Source organism: Myzus persicae, unplaced genomic scaffold (assembly GCF_001856785.1).
Source record: "Myzus persicae strain clone G006 unplaced genomic scaffold, MPER_G0061.0, whole genome shotgun sequence".
NCBI lineage: Eukaryota > Metazoa > Arthropoda > Insecta > Hemiptera > Aphididae > Myzus > Myzus persicae.
The window spans coordinates 513,629-519,628 of NW_019101158.1; positions in this window are offsets into that span (position 1 = coordinate 513,629).

Below are 6,000 nucleotides of genomic sequence, written 5' to 3' on the forward strand. Positions count from 1 at the left end.
AGTGAACCATTAAATTAATCAATATTTTATGCAGCCGGGCACTAATAACTCAATTATTGAAGTAAACACACATAATATTATATAATATATATTATTATACCTAGGTACCTCCTATTTTCTTAGAAATTATATGTTATGACTTTTGAAAACTTACTGATGGTACTCGGGTAACTTACAGAATTCACTATTAAGACTTATCAATGGGTATTGGGTATACCAGCTATGTCTTAAATTCATTCATATACTTGAAGCCAGGCCCTGATTTACGCAAGTGCAGATGGAACAAGTTGTAAAAAATTTTTTTTTAAATTAATTCCACAAAAATTTATTTCGTAAAATGTAATACCAACTGTCAATGTTCGGAGTTCTGTACATTTTTATCATTCAATTGACAGTTGAATTTTGGTTTGGTTTGTCATTCCACATCCCAGTGCTAATCAGTTATTACTGCCGCAAAATATTAAAATAATAATAATAGAAAATTGTTTGAACATCGGAAATATTTAATATCTAATAAGTAATAAGTAATAACTATTTAAAGATTTCTCCGACCCTAGTATTTACAGATTAACCCATCGTTGGTGACGCTATGAGCATTTCGCTCCCACAATTACCATTTTTAGAACCACTGCATTATATTTCATTCGATTTTGACAATATTATATATTACGTGCTTTATTCAGTTATTCTTATTCACGGAAATGAAGACGGAAAAACATTAAATGTTATAAATAAACCAACATATATAGTTATTCTGCCGTGCTAAGCGAAAAAGCAGTATCTCCAATTTTGGTCAAAATTGAGATTGAGATATTGATACCTGGGAGTTAACAATGTGGTTTTGTACCATTTTTTGCAGTAATGAAGCAGTAAAATCAATATTTAACATTGAAAATGAGCATTTTAAATTAAGAAAATAAATAGTAATTCCACAAATTTGTGAAACTAGAAGCAAAAATACAGTAAATCCCAATAAGTAGCAAATAAGCAGTAAGTAACATGGAGTTACTGTTATTTCGCTTATTTTCAAAACATTTGAAATCGTAACTAAAAACACAGTATCACCGTTTTATTATTTGATACTCGGTGGTTGGTGTGTTATAATATTATGTAGTCACAACCACGGTTTCAGATATATATTAAAGGTATATTAATCGTGGTCACAACTTACACACAGCTGATATGTTAAGTGTTAACAATCAATTTGATGGAATTATACTATAGTCTATAACTAACAAATATTCTATTTTCAGGCTATGTTATCACAGGTAGTAAATTGTTGTTGTTGTAGTTAAAAAATACAAACGCATCACTGAATTATCATAATTTTGTAACTACAATATCGTTGACTTTTTTATCGAGGTTTTTTCCCCCGTCACTTACCTTTATGTGAGAGCCTTAGTTAAGTACCTACACGGCTGTATATATATTACATTATTTATTACACTATAGTGTAGTAGTACAATAATATAATCACACAATTTTTTAGCAAATACTGCACACTATTATAGAATAATATTGTTTGATAACAAATTAATGCCAAGAATATTATATTCACGATTAAAGTATCCATTTTTTTATTACTTCTGTAAATTTCAAAGCCTAATTTTGAATTTTTTTTATGTCTCGACACTTTTAGAGTTTTATATTAAGTTATAGTTTAACCGTTAAGACTAAAAACAATATTGTGAGATGCCGGACAAAAAAATGGACTCGCGACAGTAGTGTATCTAAATGGCCTATACGCAGAGTTCCGTGTTCTGAGTTGTATAGATTTAAACACTCCTAATAATATTATGTTTCGGAATCTGAAATAAAATGTATCGTGTCATCCAAAGAATTCAAAAACTCGAAAACTGATAACAACATATTATAATATTATTATAATATCTATCATCTATGGCAAAAGCCGATCGTCGTCACTCGTCGGAGACGATTCACAATTCTAATAATTTCATTGAACCAAAGAAAAAAATGTGTAAGGCAACAATAAACATTTGCTCACATAGTCACATATTTCGTTCTACTCAAGTAATTTTTATAAAAAATCTCGATTTTTTCAGTTCGGGTTTAGATGAAGAAAGAAGTACCTCGATATGGCGTCTGCACTCAAGATATGGCTTGCAGCTAAATATTACCCGAAGAGTCGATGTATACGTAAGTTTGATTACCTATTCTTTTGGGACTTACATATTTTACTTTTTAGTCTCAAAATTAAAATTTATTGTCACAGACAATTTACTACCCGGGTAAATTAGGGGCATATTTTTTGTTCCCGAGCGCGCAACACAAAAAAATACGCTTATAGAACAAAAGACAACGGAAAATCCAGGTCGCAGAATAATAACATATTTATACAATTAAATAGATATAAATAGTGTTGTATACACCAGTCATACTACAGTAGTACAGAACACGGGAGTTCTTATGTCCCGCAAAATTCAACAATTTGTATTTTTAGTTTATATAAATGTTGAGTACCTAATATAATATGAATATTACTATGCCGTCTGCTTGTGGTCGAACCGCGAATTAAAGTGACGCCGTCGTACATCAAACATCAAATTATTTTATAAAGCTGGGAAATTCAGTCTGCTGATTATTGAATATCTATCGAAAATTAAATAAGGAAATTTTAAATTTTAAATAATCTCGAATAGCTTAAAATGTACCTAACAAATGCACTCTAAACTAATACATAAAATATTAGATATTAATTTCGTGATCGATGGTATTCAGAGAAAAGATTTAAATTGGAATTTTACAAACTATATTTGGTATAGTCGGTATACGGTAAATGTGTGATGCATTGGGCACTGAATACCTTTATGTTAAATCTAAAAAGTAGTAATCACATTTATTCACAATAAGATTTTTATTTAATAACTCATAAAAAAATATGCTTGTGCTTCGAATATTTAAACACCACCTTAATAAATTATTAAATTAAAAATTAAAATAATAGGTACTTTATATATTGTTGTAATTTAAATTTTAAAATAATAAACTATTTTGATTATTGTTATACCTCATTTCATTATCTTAATGATCAAATCTCAAGCATGGACCTCCTTGATACACAATTTTGTAATATACTATACATCTATGGTTTTATCATATTGACGTAGTATAAATTATAATGCAATCCGTGGCGATTGTCGAAGTAGTTGCAAAGGCGCAATCGATCTAAAATTTCAGTTAGCAAAGCTGCAGACATGAACAAGAAACATGAAGCGATCCGTACGGGTTTTTTTTTCATAATAAATCTCAATATTTGAAGACTTAAGTTCAGTCGTATTTCTGATTTATTCCGCAGTGCACACACAATATCAGGAATTCCGCAGAAGCCCGAAAGCGTCGATGCTTAAAGTAATTAATTTTGTTTTCATATTTTTTTGGTGCTTAAATTTATTTTTATACTTCAAATAAAAATTTAATTTCATGAAAAATAATATGCTACCCCTATGTAGACACATTATTTCTGAGAGTAAAAGCATAAAATACGAGAGATCAAATAATATACAAACGCCGCTCGTCGACATCGTTTTTCTGCTCCCTGATCGTAGGGTAATTTTATAATTATAACCTATTTTTAAGTACCTACTTGAAATAGACATTTATTGAACGGTTTAATGTAGAAATTTTCGTTATAAGTGATTACTCATAAGACACAATTTTAATTTATAACTTATAATTTTTTTTTAAATCCAAAGTTAGCAGTTACAGGACCCTATTAATTTAGTGTTATATATATTTCTTTGTTCTATTATATATTAATATTACATTATATTATAGTTGTATCTAAAAAACAAAAATGTTCACAGAGTGGTAAACTCACTATCCTAACCAGTAATCAACTCGCACGAGTGATCATGAAAAATATTATACTTTTACACTAGTATTGGTATCTTTATATAATATAGTAAATAGTAATGAAATAAATAGATAAATAGATAAATAGTTCAATTAAAATAAAAAGACATCTCATATTACTATTAAAGTTGACTTTTGTACCAATGTATTTATCTTATTTTTTTACTCTTTCACATATAAAATTACATGTGGTTTTATTTTTATTGCACTATGGGTACTTTAAATTTTTTTTGCCAAATCATTGTGCACTTCTCATCTATTTACACGTCGTACATACGCTACATAATGGCCATGTCTATAAGAATTTATTTTACAATTTATTTTTTTATTTTTTTTTATTTCTATCATTACGTTATTTTGGGAGAGTATATAAGTGCTTAGATTTTCTTCAACAAGCATCTTTTCTGGTAGAAATGTGAATAGTATCGGTACTTCAAGGGGTCAAAAGTACAAAATTCTCAATAATTTTCAAAAGCGGCAGGAAAAACAGACAAAAAATTAAGGAAAAAATCGAATTTTTACGGAAACCCGGTTTTCAACAAAATCGATTTTGGTTTTTGATGTAACTCTCAAACAAATAAAAAAAATACCGTAGATATACATGAAATTTTTCTGAATATTTATAACGGCGTTTTCTATAAACCATGCAAATTTGACATTTAATTTTTATAAGCATTTGAATTTTGAATTTTGTGAAGTCACGAAAATGTGCAAAATATTTCGACTTAGAAATTCATAAAAAATTTTCGTTTTATATCTAAGTTTTTAAAACTTAATACAAGATTCCTTATAAGTTTGTCTGCCTTTATCAAAAAAAAAACAAATTCTACCGAAAAGTCGCATTAAATTGTTATCAACATTTGAAGTTGAAATTTTGACAACATTGGATATTCACTCCATTTCTCATATAGTGATTTTTACTTATTTTATTATAATGGATAAACCAATAATCGCAGATATTTGAAATTCACGTCATTTGTTTATATTTTCAGTTCACATACTTCATACAATTTTCAAATCGTTTTGAGCTGTTAACACACAATTTCAATTTTGAATTTTTTTAGTTTATTTAGTTTTTTTTTCTATAATTGTTAATAAAATTGTATTTGTTGGGCAAAAAAATTTGAACATTCAATAAAATTCTCCTGATAGATATTTACAATATTAATTAAAAAATATTTAAAATACATAGGCACGACTTTTGTAATGAGCATTTAAAGTTTAAATTTTTACAAAATTCACATCATTTAAAATGTACAAATTTAATCTACTGCGTAGTACTAATACTTACTAGTAAAATAATTACTTTAATCACAATAATGTCATCGAATATACTAAATTTATTATTAATTAATATTATAGACTGACAGACCGTCTTCGCTCAGAATCGTTTTTCGTATGCAATGATTTTTTATCGTTGAATTCAAACTTAACGCCATACATAACAGTGACCTACTTGTAACCTAATGTACAGCAGAACGACCTCCACATACCAGCTTTTTTTAAATATAATTTTCAATATCTTAACATTTTTAACTTAACTGATTTTTGTTGCTAAACATTTATTAAATAATGAGTTACTTTTAATCAAGTCCTAGTTGCGTAGTTTGTTTATAAAAAATTAAATAATAAATATAGTAAAAATTATTATTATTGATGATGTATATGTATTACATCAAAATGTACTTTTTATTATTTTAATACTAGAAAACTGGCTATTTATGTACATAAAAAAAAATAAGTTAGTTGTAAGTTTCCTAATCAATTTTAACTCAACCGAATTAAAAATAAAACTAGGAGAACTATTAACTTAAAACTTTTTGAAATGATTCATATCGACTTAACTTAACTCAGTTAAAAATTTTCATTAACAAGCCCAGGCTTGCAGTTATTATTATACTAAATTATTTTTTACATATAGGTACTCTCATAACATATTATCGAACTCTAATTTATTGCAATAATTATTTATTTTTTTTAAACACAATATTTCAGGAATTAATATATTATAAATTAATTAATAATAAAAATAATTGATTTGAACGATATTTATAAAATATTGAAATAAAATAAACACACTTGCTAATCAGTAATGGTAACTATAGTCCATGTGTATAATACTATTAT